We start from the raw sequence: 19,586 nt of genomic DNA on the forward strand, positions 1-19,586 counted from the left end.
CCCAGGCTAAAAGCTCTCTCAGCCTTTCTTTTTGGTAGGAGAGATGCTCCACTCCACTAATGGTGCTGCAGTCCTCTAATTGTCTTTATAGCCCTCCACTGGACCTTTTTCAGTAGTTTCTTGTCTTTCTTGAACTGTGGAGTCCAGAATTGGACACAGCAGTTGACGCCTCACTGGCAGAGCAGAGAGGCAGGATCACCTCTCTGTCCTGCTGGAAATGCTCCTCCAGGATCCCATCGAGTGCCACAGGGGCACTGCTGGCTCATGGACAGCTTCTTGTCCACCAGGACTCCCAGGTCCTTCAAAGGGCTGCTTCTGGTGCCTGAGGTTATTCCTCTCCAGGTGCAGGACCCTGCACGTGTCTTTGTTGACCTGCCTTATGTTGCTCTCTGCCCAGCTCTCCAGTCTGTCCAGACCTCACTCCAGACCACCCCTCCCATTCTTCCATGGTCAGCAAAGCAGATTTGCTGACAGTCCACTTGTCCCTTTGTCCAGCCACTGATGAATGGGATGAATGAGATTGGACCCAGTTCTGGCCCTGGAGACATTTCCAGCTAGAAGCCTCCAACTGGACTCTGCACCACTGCCCACAACCCTGAGCTCTGCCATTCTGCCAGCTCTCAGTCAAGCTCTCTGTCCACTTACCCAAGACACACTTCCCAAGCTTACCTAAGACATCTTCTTTGAAAGTAAGCAAAATAACTTACTACCCTTCATCACTATACAGTAGCCTGATGTATATAATTGCTTTCATCTGTAAGGAAAAACTGGACCTAAGAGTTTGTTTTAAAGTCTGTAAATCAGCGAAAACAATCCCATCAGTATAAGCAGGCTACAGACTTGGAAAGGAATTTAGACTATACAGAGAGGCAACTGCCATTTAAGCAGTTTCTATTCCTGCAAACACAAAACATAACAATCGTGTTAGCCATGAAATAAAACAAAGCCCACTATTAACCTGGCTGTGAGATGGTCTGATAGTCGGTGTTTTTCAAAGTGTGAAAGCAAAAAGCTTTCTTTGAACTAGAAATCAATGGAGATAACATTTATGTTTTCCCCTGCTACAGCCTGGACCTCTGATCCCAGAACTGGAGCCTGGGTCGTGGTAGTGGAAAGTCCTTGACTGGTGGCAGCAAAGAGAAAATCATCACCTGTTCAGCCACAAAGAACACACTGGAGCACTGTTTGTTAAACAAGATCAGTTAATAGTTGCACAGCGGAGCTTCAAAGCTTCACAGCACTGGTAATGAAGGGTTTGTAGATGCTGTGTACCCACCCAAGCTTTGGATTTTGGGTTTGGTATTTAATGCAAGAAACCCAGTACTGCTTGGACTTACCCAGTTTTCATAAAAAAAGAACAGAATTGCTAGGGAATGAGCACAAATTTAAACCTCCAGATCTGATTCCAACTTTGTTTACACCATTTAAAATTGCTTCAATCTAAAACAAAAGGTAGGTTTAGATTAGAGTTTAGGAAGAAATTCTTTATTGTGAGAGTGGTGAGACCCTGAACAGCCTGCCCAGAATTGTGGATGTCCTACCACTGGCAGTGTTCAAGGCCTGGTCTAGTGGAACGTGTCCCTGCCTATGGCAGGGGGGCTGGAACTTCAAGGCTGGATCTTCAAGGTCCCTTCCAACCCAAACCATTCTGTGATTCTATTACCCTACAGCTTCATTCATCAGTAGAGCAGATATCCTGGTTTCCAGGTACAAGAGCAAACTTGGGTTGGAGACAAGGCTGTGACTAAGTTTGATTTTTGAATGGAATTAGGTCTTTGTGTTGGAATTATATGAGTTCCTCAGCCCTAAATTTGTTGTTTCCTCCAGAACCAGGTTGATACCTAACCCATCCACATGCTAGGCTGTATTGAAGGGAAGGTTTGTTCTAAAAAACATTTCCAACAACTCTTCTCAGAGAATGCAGCACAGTAAGTTTAAAAAAACCCCTCTTTTTTTCAGTAACATTGCAAACCTTTTAGCTCACAGATTAAAATATGTAAGATTAGAGGGAAAATTTTGTGTATTTCAGTGAAGTGGTTCTAGATCAGAAGCTGTTTCCCAGAAGTAAAAAAAAATAAAACCACCAAAACCCCACAAATCCTTTTAAAGCTTAGTTCATACTATTAAACTTTTCTTTGGTAGCATTTTCTTAACAATATAGACTTAATTTTTCTGCACAGACATATGTATGTAGGTATGACTATATATGAGCATAGAAGATCTAATTTCCTTCTGTTTCTGTCTTTCATTTTTGTAACAGTGAGCTGAAATAGCTTTCTGTAATTCCAGTTTAATCAAATGGTGCTGACACTATGAGACTTATGAATGGCATTGGCTTATGAATGCCCCCCTCAACAATCTTCATCTAGCCCCTGTCTTCTTTTTGCTGGGCATGGGGTCCCACTGCCAGCAATGACTTATGCATTGTGTACCCAAAAAGGGTACGTCCATGACACATCAATGCAAGGCAGATACTTACATTTCCTCTGGACTGGGTATCAGAAGGCAGCTGTGATAGCCAGACAAGTGAGGATGTGAGCACTGCTGAACCTGCTTTTGAGAATTCATCACTCCCCTGTTCTGTGATGAAGGGGGTTTGTTCAGGGCCATCAGCTATGAATGACAGCAGCTGAGCTGTAGGCACCTTGCTGCCTTCCAGTTCTCCTCAGCCTTCAGCAGAGGGGTAATGAGCAGCTGAGCAGGGAGTAACACTTTAGGATGCTGCAGCCATTTCTTTGTTTGCAGGACTCAGGGATACCCAGGCTCTCTTGCCTTTTCAAAGCCAGCTTGAATCCTGACCAGCGTTGCATCTTGTGTCTTGAAGCAACATTGGTGACATTTAGTAGAGAATACTATTCACATGTGTTCTCATCAAGTCCATTTAATTTAAGCCTGTACCCTTTTACATCTGTTGAAACCCAGAACCATCATTTCTCTTCAGGATACTGGAATTTCTTGTACCAGAAGGTTATCTGATGATGTCCTTCAGAAAGGCTCTTCAAAATTGCAACCTTTATCCTGAGTCCTCCTGCAATGCCAGAATTTTTTCAGCATAGTAAAAATATTTCATTCATCAGGAGCTTAGTCATCTGATTCTTGGTGCTGATGCTGCCTTTTGGAACAATGGCTGGCTGCCACTCTGTCTGCTGCTGTAGCAGAGCTGCGCTCAGTAATCTTTGTATTTCTTTCTCTTTTTAATATCCTTGGCTTTATCATGGGAATTGATTTTTTTTTTAATGTCCACCTGGTATATTTTCTCTTCATTAGAAATGGATATGAGGTGTTAATTTGTGCCAATGTCACTGTGTTCAGATGATAATGAGTTCAGAAAGGATGGGAAATCAAAGTGTATTCCACCATGCCTAGAGGAGCAAACTGTGTGGGGAAAATATATATCTGGGCAAAGCAGCTGGAGGACACACTACCCCTTCCTAACTGTGCCTTTATGTATCTGCCTTTATCGTCTCTTGGAATGATTGTATGACCAAAGGACTCTGGGGAAAAAATGGAGAGAACGAGGAGAGTCCCACAAAGCTGCATCATGTATTAGCTGTGACTAAAACAAAGTCAAGGGGGACAGCTCTGATCGGCTTTACTCCATCCTCTCTGTCCCTTTGGGTAAGCCTCAGAGCACACGTGTCAGCTACCAGGGACACAGAGAGAGGTAAGGTGAGCTGCCTGTGCATGTGGACAGTGATGTAGACACAAATGTAGGGTACACTGATCAAATCCTTACATGATGGGAATATATGGTGTGAAGCATCCCTGGGTCTGAATTTTTCTCAGCTCCCTGCTCCAGTGATATCATACTCATTCCACTTTCATGTGCATAGGAAAAACATAGCCCAAAGAGCTTTTGCATGACTTTATTTCTCCCTGGATTTTCTTACGATTGGAAGGGAAAACAGAAATATCATGATCATGAGAATAATAGAAATGTTGAGTAGGAAAGGATTTCATGAAGTCTTCTTGATCAGGATATTAACAGCAGCATTGTTGCTGCACCACAGAATCACAGAATCATTTAGATTTGAAAAGATCATTGAGGTCAATCTTTGACCAATCACTGCCTTGTCAACTGGACCATGGCGCTAAATTGTTCCTCTAGGGATGGTGACTCCACCACCACCCTGGGCAGCCCATTCCATTGCCTGACAACTCCTTCCATGAAGAAATTCCTCCTGCTGCCCAGCCTCAAACTCCCCTGGTGTAGATCGAGTCTTTGTCCTCTTGTTTTCGGACCAGAGCAGCACAGATTGCATTTATTGCCCTCAGTCTTGCACAGATTGCATTTATTGGAAACGACAGGAAATTTGTAATTTCTTTTTTTTTCCTCCTAGAAGGTGAGCCTTAGAAACACTTGTGCACCTTGGGTACAAGGCAGCATGGCACACAGATAACATGGCAAACTTTCAGCAAATGATCATCAAAGCTATTAAATGCCAATCAACTAAGCTGGAATTATACTGGGTCAGCTTAGTGGCCTGTTGACAATGTCTCTCATTACTGAACTGATACTGCAATCGTTTCTGGGCAAAATGCACTGTTATTGGTTTTTCCCTTTTTTTTTTTTTTTTTCTCTGTTAAAATTAAGGAAGGCCAGAACTTGAAGAACTGAAACCCAAACATGGGCTCTCATGTCTGTAGTTTGGTTCCCCAGATTGGCCTGATTTTCAAAGATATTGAAACATCTTTGTTCAGCAAAGAGCAACAAATCCCACTGAAGCTGATTAATATTTTGAATATTTTGTCTAGATTTTCAGGGTTAAATGATTAACAGAGATATGCAAATCACTGGTGATCCAAGATAACTTCTTTATTTCTGCTGACACTTCTGACAAGAGATGTCACTGTGGAAAGGAAATGAGTCACATGTATCAAAAAGGCCAGGAGAAATGAATTTCTGAACAGTGTGAGTACATTCCTGGCAAGACCATTCCAGGAAAATTAAACAGAGCAGCAGATCAAACATGCAGGCAGATGAACTGCAGTAGCAAAACCTATCGCACAAAGAGGGTTTTTCCCTCTGATGTGATGACCTGTGTGGCTCTCACAAAAACCTTTACAACAGAGTGGATAGCTTCCTGAGGCTTGCTTAGAGCAAAGCAAGGGGAATAATACTGAGATTTCCTCCTCGTGTGGTGTTTGTATTCACTCACTCTTAATACAGAAACTGATTTGTGACACTTCCCTTGTGCGACAGAAAAAATCTACATGAAAGTGGTAAAACTATTACTCCTCCAAATTCCATCAGGTTGTTATTTACTTATGCAACCTTAAGGAAGAACTTTAGAAACTTTTAGATACTGTCATTACTAGGTTGGATGACATAATGAAAAATTAAGTTTGTGACAATCTGTGACCTTCAAGGATAGGACAGAAGGCTTGCATGCCCTGAACTCTGTGGGAAATCTGGCACTGAAATTGGAGACACTAATAATTCAACAGTGATTTTCCCTTCAGAAATGTTTTCTACAGGTTACCTTGCCCAATATTTCTCTGTGTATCTTCTGTACATATTTAAATCACTGTGGCCACTGTTTTCCGTGCAGGGATCATGTCCGAGTGATTCTTGCCTATTTACTCATTTAGATGTCCCGTACATTAAATCATCTTCCAGCTTTTGTTCCCAGAACTTTATGTTTTTCAATTTTTAAATATTTTATAGAAAAATGCTCTTTATATTGACTTTTGATTTAATACCTTCAGCAGCCCACACATTAGAGGGGAGTATGTGCCACTGGTATGAAGAAAAAATTCTCAAGAAAGGATTATTATTTGAAGAAATATCAGCAACCTGATCAAGTTTCTCCAGCTAGGATGCTTTTCAAATGATGACATGGCTATGCATCAAATTTGAATTCAGTGGTCCTAGAGTCCATCTGAAAAGAGGGAAGAGTGTTTGGTCTACGCCCTGAGTTACTGATACAAGTCCCCAAAGTCAGTGAAGTTCAAGGAACAGAGCTAAATATCCCCCTCTGGTTTAGTGACATTACCTTGGATTTCTGCCAGTAGACCTGTGAGCAGACACTCATTTAGGTGAATATTGCCAAGAGGAAAGATCATAGTCAGCTGCTAATATTCGTTGCAGGAAACAATCCAGGAATGATAAAGAAGCCATATTTTTACAAAGCTTTTTACATCCTCTAGGCACACTATGTGGATCAAGGTACTAGGAAATAATGAAAGTCAAATGGGTCCTAGGCCTTTCTAATCCTGTCTGATCCAATGGTCCTCCGGTTTTGGTCATTTCACTTGAGTTTTTTAATCAATTTCAGGACAGCAATGAAGGCAGGTATAAGAACACCTTAAAATCCAGCTAGGCTCCATCTTAAAAAAAAAAATAATTTTTTCTGCTTTTTACAAATGATTGTCAGAATTTCACACAGCAACTCAACTGTTAACAACTCAGTCTGGGAAGGTGCTGAATGCAGGAGGTGAAAGCCATTGGCTGCCAAAGTACAGTAACACGATGGCTCCATGTGTAAAACTGTCCCACGGTCTGTTCTGAGAGACACTTAGAGTTCTGTCATAAGCTGGTTTGACTAAGGAAACAGCTTGTGGGCTGAGAAATCAGCACAGAAAGGAAGTCAGGTTTCTTGCTCTCAGAACACATACAGGCTTATGCAATTTTATAACCAATGCACTTTTTTTGGCAGCTTGGAATTTAAGACTAATCCATCACCAAAACTGTTTCCTGGTTTCCTTTCACTCTCAGGGATAGATCTTCCCTCTAGTGCAGACAATCAGAAAATACTATGAACCTTCATAAGAACTTGGAAATAGCTGATGGTGCTCTCATATGATGGCTCACTCTCAGTCTAAACAAAATATCTTCTGGGTAAAGAAGGTATGTAAGAATGGGCGTATACATGTATTTATATATATATATATATATATATATGTGCTTATGAATGTGAATTTTCTTTCCTGTCCAGTGAAGGAGGAATATCTAACTAATTTTTTTGGCATATTAAGATTTGGTAAACTATAAGCAAATTCTGTTACTGTTTGGTTAACTTAATGTAGCAAGGTTCAGGGGAATTACCCAACTTTTTTCAGGTTATGGATCGATAGATATTTTTAATTTCATGGCTATTTATGTTTTTGCCAGTAATAGTGGGTGAGAATCATTTCAGACTGACCATGAGAGTGGTTTGAGGAATCCGTACAGCTGACTGTTTAGCAGTCACAAACCCACAGTTCATATTCCAAGGAAAACACTGCAGTAACACTGTTCATTCTGCATGCTCACCTCTTTGAGAAATCAGTGAAATTTAGATGCCTAATCTGATAAACAATACCAAAGTAAAGGCCTTAAATTCCTATTCCAGAAACTAGTTCAAGTTAATTACTAACAAATATTCCCCTTGTGGTCTGTGGTTATGAATTTGCCAGATGAAGCCTCAGACATTGACCCCTTTGTCAAGGTGAACCTAATCAACCCAGATAATTTTTTGTTTATCTGATAGAATGCAGGAATGGAGCTCTAATGACGATCTTCTCTAATTCCAACTGCTGTGTAAATATCATAAAAACATACATTAAAAATATGGCCTGGTTCCAGGCATGAAAATATTGCCCTTTGTGATTAATCAAATGAAGAGGAGGGAATTATTATAGTGCCAATGCCAAGAAAAAAAAGAAATCAACCAGCAACAGGAGGTTATAGTAATGTTTATTTTCAATAGTGCCTATGCTGCTTTAGCTGGGTTAACATACTCTGGAAGCCTTTAGGATCTTGCAGACTGGTCTCTATCTATGACTTGGATCACTGTGCTTTTCATCACATATCTTAGAAATATTCCCCTGACATAAGATTTACCTCTTAGAACACAGCCTTGTCAAGGAAGGAATGGTAAAATAGAAAACAATCCAAATAAGCAAATAAATTCACCAGCAGATAATAATTAAGATATTTGTTTCTTATCTTAATATTTCTTTTGCTTTGACTCATTTCTTCATCTTTTTTTACCATTTTTTTCCCAAGCAGATTCTGACAGTACACATGAAATCCCCTGGTGGAAATTACCTTATCTATCTTTTGATATGCACACTATAACTTTGTGTCTGAGATAGTTATCCTATTGTAGTCAAATCCAATAGAGACAATAAAGTTGAGAGTGTGATTGATCTGGTCAAAAGCTTCTGCCTTCTCTATGATAAGGGGTGCTATACCTAAAGTCTTCTTCGTTTACAGGCTATTCCTCTTTTGATTATGAAGAAAGCTCATGGCCAGAAGTTTAGATATAGAAGTCCACACTCCAGTGAGATGTATCTCCTCCTTCCTGACTTTAATGAATGTCAATCAGTCCCTTAATATTCCCATATACTGGGGTTCCTCGTCTTCCATTCCTGTTTTTAAGACAATGAACAAGAATTTAGGATGCTCTGGTAACATAATTGTTGTTCTGTATCCACAGATGGACCACAGTGAGTCACTAACCTTGCATCATCATTCCAACAACAAACAACACTGGACATGACTTAGCATTTTCATGTGTATCTGTCGTGAATGTGAAAAAAATCACTCATATGAGCTTTTTGAGTCTCTCTTTTTTAGTTTATCTGTCTGAGGAGACAAATTGATCAGTTCACCTTTAGCATGATACAGATGCCTCACCTAAGAAAACAAGAATCTTATGTTCACTTATCTTCTCTTGATAATGTCTGCAGCTAGCTTAAAGCTTTCCCTGGTTGCTTTTAATCTCTTTTTTGGACTGATTTTAAAGATATTCCAATATCTTGCTGGACAGCTCCTTTCCCAAAGAGTAGCAGTAGCAGAGGCAACAGGAAACCAAAGAACATCCTGCTTGGTCTGATGAATCTTTTGTTGAAAGGGCAGCTGGGTTTTAGTGGAGTCTATCATGATTTGAAGAAGACCAGAGAAGTACACTGTGTCAACCATCTACTGGTTAGTGCTACCTTTTCCCTCCACTTTCTGTGCTCTTTTGTCTTCATGGGTTTAACCTAGTTACTTTGGGAGAAGATTGTCAGCACTTTTACCAGACTGAGATTAATATCTGTTTCTTGAGACTGAATTCAGTTATTATTTATATGAAGTCCTACTCATTTGTGAATGCCTATGAGATAACTTTAACCTCAGCACTGAGGTTTGACTTTATATATATACATAACAATATTTTACTAGTTGGAACGGGACAAGCTGTGTAGATAATGATGCCTCTGTTATGGGGAAAATATTGTCAGACTAGATGTGAGATAATATTTGAACTTTGAGGAATGGGACATAATGTAGACAAGTATTCTCAGCTGTGGTATAGCTTTGTTACATGTTTTCAATATGAAACATGACCACAGGTTGTAAATGCAAATGAGGCTGGGGAAAGCCAAAATCGCCTCCTTCTGAGAACTACAGAATGACATTTTGGGAAAAGATGGTTCTGTTCCACTGTGAAGTGGGTTCTGGATATTTGATATCCAGATATTGGATATTCGATATCCAATGTAAAAAAAGAAAATCCAAAATCAATAGCTTTATACTGTAAATGCTCTTAACTGAACTAGTTATATGTATTTTTAATAATACATAAAGCAGGTACAAAACTGCCTCTGACTTGAGTACACCACCCACAGTAGGCCAATTATGGTGGAAAGACCTGGAGGCCAAATCAGAATGTGTCTCTAGTTGTTATTTTTTATGCACCCACTCTGTGAGTGTTGCTGCTATTTACTTTCTCAGTTCAGCTATTCCCCCTCATCTCACAGAAACATCGTGTCTGTATGCTCTGATGGACCAAGGCAATGGCTCGAGCAGCAGGTGGCTTGTGGCCACTCAAACAGGCTCTGAGAAATCATGGAGATAAAATAGAAGAACTGCATTCAACAATATATGTGGGAGATATTAAGTATCTAAGGTGTGGAAAAAAAGATTACTTGGGTAGATCTGCTGATGTAAGTGTGGCGTGACTGAAGAGGAATGTTCCTTCTGTGTCTCTAGGATAGCCTATCAGTGCAATACAAGAGCCATATTGACTAATAAGTTATGATCCTGGTTAAAGATTATTGAAATGGTTAATCTTTTTGTTACCTCCCTTATCTACAACATTTTTCCAAAGTGATTTGATAATATCCTTGTTGCCTATTTAGGGAAGCCTTGCACAAATAATTCCTTGAGGAAGTTGATAGACTGTTAGTAAGAATGCTAAACAAATTAATTTAAAAAATTTGTGAATATATTTTTTCTGTGAGAAGATGTTGAATATATATACATTTTATGTCACTACTTAAAATGCTGCCTAGAAAACAAAAAGTAATTTCAAAAAATGACCAGCTGATCATTATGATTCGATTTCTTATTTTTAGCAATGTTTCAGCTCATTGCATCTATTTTCTAACCAGTCACTAAGAGAGCTTCACTGTGATAACAAAACCATTTTAAAACTTTAGTTAAATTAAGTTTTACAGACAATTAAATAGTAGAAAGATAGGGAAAAATAATACAAAATATGATTCTGAAATGAAATCCACAAAAACTTTAAGAACGCAGTACTTGATGATTTTTTGATGTGAAATATCTCTCAACCTTATTTTTATGTGCTGCTCAGGTGACTGAGTTAGTAAAAAGTTAATCAGACTCATACACTGTTTCTATCTATATTATTGTGGTTTTGAAAGACAAAGAGACACCTCTTACTAAGATATGACGACCATAAAAATCTAAATCTGTCCTCCTTTCCTAAGTTTTTCTTTACAGCAACATTTCAGCTGTTAGCAATGCCTGCTGATGGATACATTTAATCCAGAAAATTCGATTGCCTACTCCTGTTGCTGCTGTTATGGTTACAGATAGTGACATAACTTCTTGTTCAGGTAGAGACAATGATAAGGGTTGTTGTTATGGGTCAAAGCAAAAACTTGCAAAGTTAGAAAGACTTCTGAATGCCAGGCTCTGCAGTGGTTGAGTAGCAATTGAAGCAAAATCCTGTATCTTTTCTCTAGGAGTTGAAAGAGTAAGGTTTTCTTTTTCCCACTCTCAGACAGTTTTAAAATTGCATGCATGTGTCATGTTAAAATCTGGTGATATATATGTTTTTCTAATTATTATTCCAGAATCAAGAACACAACAATTTTAGGAGGCACGGGTGAAATCAGGTTTAGAGGATGGTTAGATCCAGTCCCACCCAAAGGCTTCCAGCAGACTAAAACCCAAAGATTTCCGTTTTTCTCAAAGCTGTGTTTGTTAAATCCATCTCCTTTGCCTGTGTTCATTGCAGCTCATTGACTCCCTGGGAATTCCTCTGTCACCCCACAAAAGCCCATACTTTCAATGCGGTCAGATGATTTTACCTATATGCAAGTTTGGCATGGTCCTGTCACTTATATTTTAGTAGTTCGTTTGGGGTTTTTCAGGAAGCTCTCTTGCAAATCTCCACCACAGTAATGTTCCTGTCTAACCCTTTCTGTTGATAGATGATGCAGGGGAAAAGTTCAGGGAAAATGTTTTTTGTAGGTCTACTTCTTTTGTGGTATAACCTGTAATTCTCAGAGTGTTTCTGTCCCTTGCAGAGCCTGAAGGATACAGCCTGGGCATAGTGTTCCTCAAGCCTTCATTTCCAACAGCTATCTTGTAATTTTGCCAAGCCACATGGAGCAAAAAGCCCTGGGCCAGAATCTTCTCTTATTTACACTGGCATGCATTTGGAGATCAAGCCAGCAGAGTCAATACAGTTTCACAACAGTGAAAGTGATATGAGATCAGAGTTTGATGAGGGGCTTTTGGTTGTCTTTCAAGGAATTCAGAAGTATTCAAATACATTTCAGCCTAGGCATTTGCTTAGTATTTCTGCATATTCATGTTAATCATGTGGATTTTCTCATCCTGCTCTTTGACCACTGAGACCTGGCCACCTCTGCTCAGCTGCTTCATTGCATAGGCTGCATTAGTGCCAAAACATGAGCTTTTAATGAGATAAGGGAAAGCTGTGGAATTAGTAGTTAAATTCAACACTGCTAAGTGCATCTGCTATTATTGTTGTAATATTCTCACAATATTTTGTGATGCTTTTCCATTCAAATTGTGAGGAATGTTTTAACTGGTTCCTGGAGTCAAGTAAAGTTCTCTTTTCATGGCATACTGCTGAGGGCATGTATTTTATGCCCTGGGGTGCTTCATAAGAGCAGGAATGAACATGCAGAGTTTTCTGGGACAACTTGGAGGACAGCACACTTGTTCAATGCCATTCCAGCAGAGTCCCTCCCACAAACTGTCTGGACCCACAGGCACACCCAGGCTTTGTTCTGAAGGGAACTAATTTCTTCACAGCAAAAGAAATCCCAAGAATAAATAACAGTTATGAAATTTATGAAAAAATCAGGGATAGTGTGAGAACCAAGGCACACAACTGATACTCGGGTTATCTCAGACCATGAGCATATCTGGATTAGGTTTCACCAATTCTATTAGCTAGTGCATTGTACTGAAAGAGGATCTGGACAACTTGCAGAGGGTTAGAGTCAACAATAGGAGCCTGCATGGGGTCGCATAGCTGGCTTTGCTCCCCATTTGGTTCCATGGACCAGCATTTGGTTAAAACTAAGGCTTCTTTTTTCCATTGTCCTGCATGGTGCTGACAATGAATAGGCTCCTGGGGTTGTGGCTTAAAGGGATTATTAGGCAAAAGAAAAACATGCCTCATACAAAAATCCAGCACTAAAATTTATGAAAGTTTCAAAGAATGACGCAGAAGGTGTTGAGCTTTAATTATGGGCTTTCTCAATGTACAAGGCCAAGCAGACCAAATTCAGGTGGAAGTTTCAGCTCTCAACGTAAACAAACATAGCAGGGTCAGACCAATGCTGGTTTTAATTGCTTGAACCAGAAGGAAAAGAAGACAACAAGGAAGAGCCCCTATATTGGAGCACATTATGTCCTGTTCCTGGTTTTTCTCAAATCTACATGTTGCCGTGGCTATGGTAAAAATGGTGTTTGAGTGGCTGGTATGATTTAATTGCATACACAACTTTACCAAAGTTGCCAAATATGCTCATTTTTACATAGACTCTTCCTGCCCAATATAGAGTCCATTATTTGCACGATCTTGTGGCATCAGAAACAGAAAGATCTGGGTTTTCATGACATTATTCACTTCTCCATGGGAGCATATGACTGTAAAGTCTGCAAATAATCTTGCCTGGGGACAAAGGTTTTTCTATTAAGATTTTCTATGATGCTCCACAACTTTCTGCATTGCTGAGATTTCTGTTGTGTGTTGATTCATACAGAGAAGTCAGGATGAGATTATTTGATTTCTCCAATGTTAATTATTCCTCTCTTTTTCAGACCACTGCTCTGCTAGGTCATGGATGACAGTATGTGTTTCAACATCTTTTGGGAGAATGAAGGGGAAGAGTTCTAAATGTAGCTTGCTGCATATGCAATCTTATATGTGCAACTCGTGACCCTACCAAATAAAAATTGAAATGTAGACAATCACTGATAGATTACTCTTTATTTCTCCCTCTCTTTTCCAGTAAAAAACATTCTGTCTATGATGTTGACTGAACATCTAAAATGGCCTGCTTTCTTCCTGTCTTTATAATTAGTTTCCTATTTAATGTGTATGTACTTTAATATTTCTTTTGATGTTTGTATATATTTGTTATTGCAAGAGTGATAAAAATTTGCAATAGATGTTAAGATCCTATTAGCACTTTGCTTGAGTGACAAATAATTGAGACACTTAAACATAATTTCTAGAAATATTTACTCAGTTATCCACTTTTGGGGTGCAGCTGTTTATTTCATAACAGTAGCCTGAAAAGGGACCACAGATAAACTGTTAACTTTGACTGTGTTTCAATTGGAAACTTCAGCTTTTCAAGTGGAACTCACTGAGTGTGAACTGCTGCATCTGCAAATAAAGATAATATTCATATTAATTTCTTGGAAAGTAAACTGTTTGATATTGTGTTGTATATTTTCTAGCTTCTGTGTTGGAGAACAAGATTTTACCCTTTCTGCATTTGTGTGTTTAGTCCAGGCCATTTACTAAAAGGTTTGTTTCTAACTCATAATATCAATACCTTCACTCTTCTTCAGCTTTTGGAAACATTGCTGCTGTGGTGGGTAGACCCAGGCTGGACACCAAGAGCCCACCAAAGCTGGACAGGGAAGAAAAAAATATTAAAGAAAGCTCAAGGGTTGAACAGGAAAAGCACATTTATCAGTTTCTACCATGGGCAAAAGAGACACAAATTTATTACCAATCGAGTCAGAGTAGGATAATAAGTAATTAAAGCTTAAAACACCTTCCCTCCATCCCTCCCATCTTCCAGGGCTCAACTTGACCCCTCATTTTCTCTCATTCCTCATTCCTCTAGTGATGCAGAGGGATGGGTTATGGGGACTGTGGCCAGTTCATCACACGTGTTCTCTGCCACTCCTCGGGGTAGGGCTCCTCACACCAGCTCCAGCAGGGCATCCTCCCTGTATGAGACAGTCCATCTCAGACTTCTCCAGTGTGGGTCTCCTTCCCATGGGCTACAGTTATGCATGAACTGCTCCAGCCAGGGTCTCCCACAGGCTAACAGGTCCTGCCAGCAAACCTGCTCCAGCGTGGGCTCCTCCTTCCATGGGGCCACAGGTCCTGCAAGGAGCCTGCTCCAGCATGGGCTTCCCCTGGGGTCACACGAGTCTCCTTTGGGCCCCCACCTGCTCAGCACTGGCTCTGTGAAATGTAGGAGAAGCTTCTGCCAGGTCCTCAAAGAAGCCACCTCTGCAGCCACTCTCTACCACAACCATACCAGACAAAATCCATGGCAAAGCTGCTAATCTAGCAGAAGAGATTTATTCAGGAACCATACAAATTTCTTAATATTATCCCAACTTTCCCGAGCAACTATCCAGGAAACTGGTGGGGAACAGAGATGACATACTCTATTAGTAGATTTTGTACATTTATAGGGAAAAAAATATCCAAGGAAGTTTTTGAAAATTAATTAATTTCTGCATGCCATATGTGTATGCTTATGAGTGCTTCAAAGTAATAGCACAGGAACTGTGATTTGTTTTGTGCTCAATGTGACCAATTTTGTGCCAACAAATGATTGCACTTGTAACTGCCCATTTGGTGTGTGCAATAATGTGTTTGCACTTCTGCATGTGTATATGGGAGAATACAAACCAGGACCTCACAGTTCACAACAGAACAAATGAAGCATGGCAGCAAGTCACAAAGAAGACTGGCTTTGCATATAAATTCCTTGAATCAGTAGAAGTGCTGGTTTCTAGGACAAAAACATCTTGTTTCTCCAATTAATTCTTTATAAATTATTTTAAATCTTGTTTATTAGCTGTAATTTGTTTTTTGTAAGCTGGGTAAACAGGTATTTTTAGCCCTTAAGACCCTTAAGACCTACAGAGTAGCAAGTTTTCTTTTTATTTACATTTTTAAGTGCTCAGTTGTCACAGCCAGTCATTATGCAGAACAGATTCCAGTGACTAATTTGACTTGACATTTTGATGCCTGTTTCTTTCAGAGTTCCATGTTATTTGGTTGATCTTGACCTATGCCATGTCATTCAGCAACACATACCTCCATTTTTTAACTACTACTCTGCTAAGAATTATATTCAACCTGTCTGTCTATTTTTTCTGTATGTATCTACCCATAGCTCTCCTGGCTTTTTCCTTATGTCAGCAAGGTCAAACTCATTCCTCTTCTAATTATGCACAGTACCTATTCAAATTTTTGCTATTTGAGCATGTCACCTGTTGAAGTAATTACATTAGTGCGAATGTCAAAGAAAACGATAAGAAAAGGAGGAAATACAAATAATTTAAAGCTTTAAGAAGAAAATAAATTTATTCTTACCATCACTCAATGTACTAAATCCACTCAGACAATAAAGTTTCAGGTGCTAAACAGCCTGGGCACTCAGCTTGAGTTTAGGTGTGAAATGCTCATATTCTTCACTATTCTTTCTTATGAACGTTTAGATGGAAGTCATAAGCTTTCAACGAAATTCGTTACTTTCAGGGGAAGATCTCGATGTCTGAAGAAGAAGAAGAAGAAATATTTGGCCTTGCTAACTGAAGTTATTGTCTTTAAGATTGCTTAGAACTGCCCAGAAAAGAAATAGTGTACTAACTTCTATGAAGTGAATTGTTGCCAGACCCTGCTGATGAAAACATAGTGGAATGCAATAAATTTTCCATTTGTATTGTATCTCTTCTTTCTGGAAAAAAATATTGAGAATTTTATTATGATTCCCAGTTCAGATTAAAATCTCTACATGCTCTTTGCTTTTTGAGTAAAGACCCTATGTTCTATACTTTATGGTACAGGTCTTTACTGGTAGAAATCCTCTCATCTAGCAGTGGAAAAAGCTTAGACATCCTGATTCTCTTAGGTGTACATGGTTTAGAATTCTTTTCTTCTGGTGTGTGTAGTTCCATCCTCTTCCTTAGCAAGGCTCACGGAGGGAAGGCTTGTGCACACAGGGAGCATTTTATTTTAGTAGTGTTTCGACTGATATCTTTTCACATATCTTCTGACTTGGACTGACTTTGGGTACAGACAGTCAATGTAGTATTTGGCACTTAAAAGATTGCACAATTAATCTTGCAGATGTTAGTCTGCAAAGAGCCCTGAGCCAACTTTCCCAGTGAAGACCACTTTCTGCTTCTATCCTACACAAGAGCCCCAGTGGCTGTTTAATTTCTACAGGGAGACCTGGAGACCAACTGAGCTTTCTCACCTGATTTTGATCACCTCAGGAGTAGACGAAAAGACCTGTATTTTTCTGGTTGATTTCACCCGAAGCAGAGATAAAATGTTCAGTGTGTATTTAATCAATTTTGGCAGTGGTGTATTGTGCAGTTGTCGTGATATGTGCGGGCCACAGCGAGAGACCACCACTGTTAAACATCATGTTTTAGTGCTTTGATTTTTGCAGTCAGTTACACTTCACAGAAATTGAGTAACAGTGGAGCATCATCTTTGCTACAGGTCAGTGAAACAAAAAATCTATGTTTCAACAGTCCTATGATGAGAAGTTTCTTTCTCCAGTTGAAATAGAATGGATTGGATTACTGGGTTCTACTAATTCTGTAATATTACATCTGAATCTCTTCTGCATCATGAAGTGAAGGTAAGATATATGATCATATCGATAATTATGTTACACTTAAGTTTTTTTAAACTGGTTAATTTACTCCTGTTCAGTTTCAAAGCCATCGAGTACCAGGTTGAAAATTTTCAGTTATATATTTATTTGGGGAGGAATACCAACAGGTACAAGACTTGCAAATTGCTTCTGAACTCATCACTTTCAATAGAAAAAAAAAAAAAAAAAGCAAAAAGCTAAATAAAACTTTCTCACTTTTAAGACTAAACTGAATTTTATTGTAAAACTCTTCATTATATAATTGACCTGTTTTAACAACAAAACCCTCATAGGCTGTATATTTCATGTTTAAAAATATGTTTCTCTTTTTAAACTTAAAATTATTTAGGAATGAGATTATTTTGTCTGGGCAAAAACACCCCAAAACAGTATTTCTTCTGTTCATTCCAAACTTTTTCTTCAAAGCAGTTTTTTTTCAGTGCTTTTTTTTCCCCCCAAGTTTCTGCAGCTTCTCATGAAAAAAACTTACATTTCATTTTTAGGTTAATCAGTCTGAGTTGAAAATTGTATTAACTTCTGTGAAAATTTTCCCTTCATTATGAAACCAGATGAAACAAAGTGATGCAGCCTGAGGTTTTATTCGCATGGACTGGAATGAGAAGGGAAAAAACAGAGGTGAACTGAACTGGAAGAAAAGTCACAGTGGACATATGCATAAAACTCGTGTTGAATTAAAAGAAACAAGGCCCTGAAAAAGATTTAAGACAAATCTTGTCGAATTTGACTGATCTTTATAATAAACACACTCAGCCTAGTGATCTAATAACTTATTTCATGTTTGGGGAAGTTTGGAATTGATATTTTGCAACAGGTTCCAATGTCATGTTTGGGTAATTTTTTGATTTGTTGCAATTTGGAGAACTGTGAACTAGACAGGGCTGCTGAGCCCAGCATAAACAGCTTCAGAGCTATCAAATGTGGAAATTCCCTTTCAACAGAAACCATCCAAACTTCAGGAACATCACCATTGCATTCAAATTGGGTCAGTTCATCATGAGAGAGCTCTGAGAGTGATTATATAATTTCCTGACATTAAAAACACACGTTTGAGTTCTTTCGTGATAGCAGAGTTGATCGGTTTCACAGTGTTTCAGCATTTTGGCATGCCTATAACGTGAGGATATATCATCAACACTGTCATAAAAGAACCAGGCTTGATGAAATTTGACCTAGAAACTCCAACTGAGAAGCAAAGCAGTCACATCTTAGTACTTGCCTTTTTATCTAGCAAGAGGATTTTAGAGTCTGGATTGGTTGTTCATACCAGGAAAATAATTCCTCTTCTTCCTCTTCTTCTTCTTCTTCTTCTTCTTCTTCTTCTTCTTCTTCTTCTTCTTCTTCTTCTTCTTCTTCTTCTTCTTCTTCTTCATGTGAAAAAAAAAAAATCAGGTTTGCAAGTGAAGGCTTGACTTTTGTGTTGTAATGTTCTGTCTGCAGAGAGGATACATTGCAATCCTTGAAATTTAAAAACAAAAATTCCAAACACAGGGTTACAGATGTAAGACTTAAAAAAAGTCCATAACATCTGAAGGTTGAATCTTTCTGATTTGTTTTGGATACATGTCTGCAATTTTTATTGGTGCCTATAGGTACAAGTCTTTTAATACTCAAAATAAAGCAAAATAATAGCTACTATATTAGAATGCAGCAATTTTTACCTGTAATTTTAAGCGAAGATGTTTGGGTGCATGATATACAGCCTGCCTTCAATTTTCAATTGGTTTATTAATCTAAAGTGTTCTAATTCTCAAACGTATTAATTTCACAATAATTCACAACATGAATTCAAATCAATTAGATAAACTAGTCTAAACAGATTCAATTGCATAAATGAAAAGATATGTCCATACTTTTGCTTGGTTTTTTTTATATGATGTGTCTTAATCAAAGCTTCACATCTGCAGGCACATAGTTATAAAATTCCGTATTCTAGATATCTATGTCTATTAATGTTTATGCAAAACATGTACCCTTTCTCATACAAATGATCTCTAATTGTACCATGAATTTTTAGTATGCAAATTTTTTTTCCCAAACAATTGATCCCAATGGGATAAAAAAATCTTAACCTTAATTTATTTCCTTATGTCTGACATATTTCACTATATAATCAGATTGTTTTTCTTTAAATTAATGTTGTCTCCATACTGGTTTTCCCCGTTTGAAGGTATTAATGAATAAATTTAAACTCTGAATCACAGGTGTTTGAATTGGCTGAGGGAATAAATGTATAACTACATTCATAAATACATATCAAAGCAGTCAAAGGCTTAGCTATATATTATGCCCTGATGTGTGTGCAAAATTTCCATTACTGTTATTGGGAGATAATATGGATGTTGTGAAGGCAGAATATATTCCAGGCAGTATCCTGTGACATGTTTTTTTTTCCTACTCATCCCATTTTCCCTTTGTATGCTGTTTGGTACAGTAAC

At 38.6% G+C, this 19,586-nt stretch overlaps 1 long non-coding RNA gene across 1 annotated transcript; it reads left to right on the plus strand.

Moving 5' to 3' along the window:
• The first annotated feature begins 1,102 nt into the window (after positions 1–1,102).
• On the plus strand, positions 1,103–18,501 carry LOC148225579 (uncharacterized). The gene is made up of 2 exons (XR_015808529.1): positions 1,103–8,914; positions 9,730–18,501. It is a non-coding gene; the product is annotated as an uncharacterized LOC148225579 (long non-coding RNA).
• The last annotated feature ends 1,085 nt before the right edge of the window (positions 18,502–19,586 follow it).

The sequence above is a fragment of the Sturnus vulgaris genome, chromosome 1, assembly GCF_052056855.1.
Source record: "Sturnus vulgaris isolate bStuVul1 chromosome 1, bStuVul1.hap1, whole genome shotgun sequence".
NCBI classification, from domain to species: Eukaryota; Metazoa; Chordata; class Aves; order Passeriformes; family Sturnidae; genus Sturnus; species Sturnus vulgaris.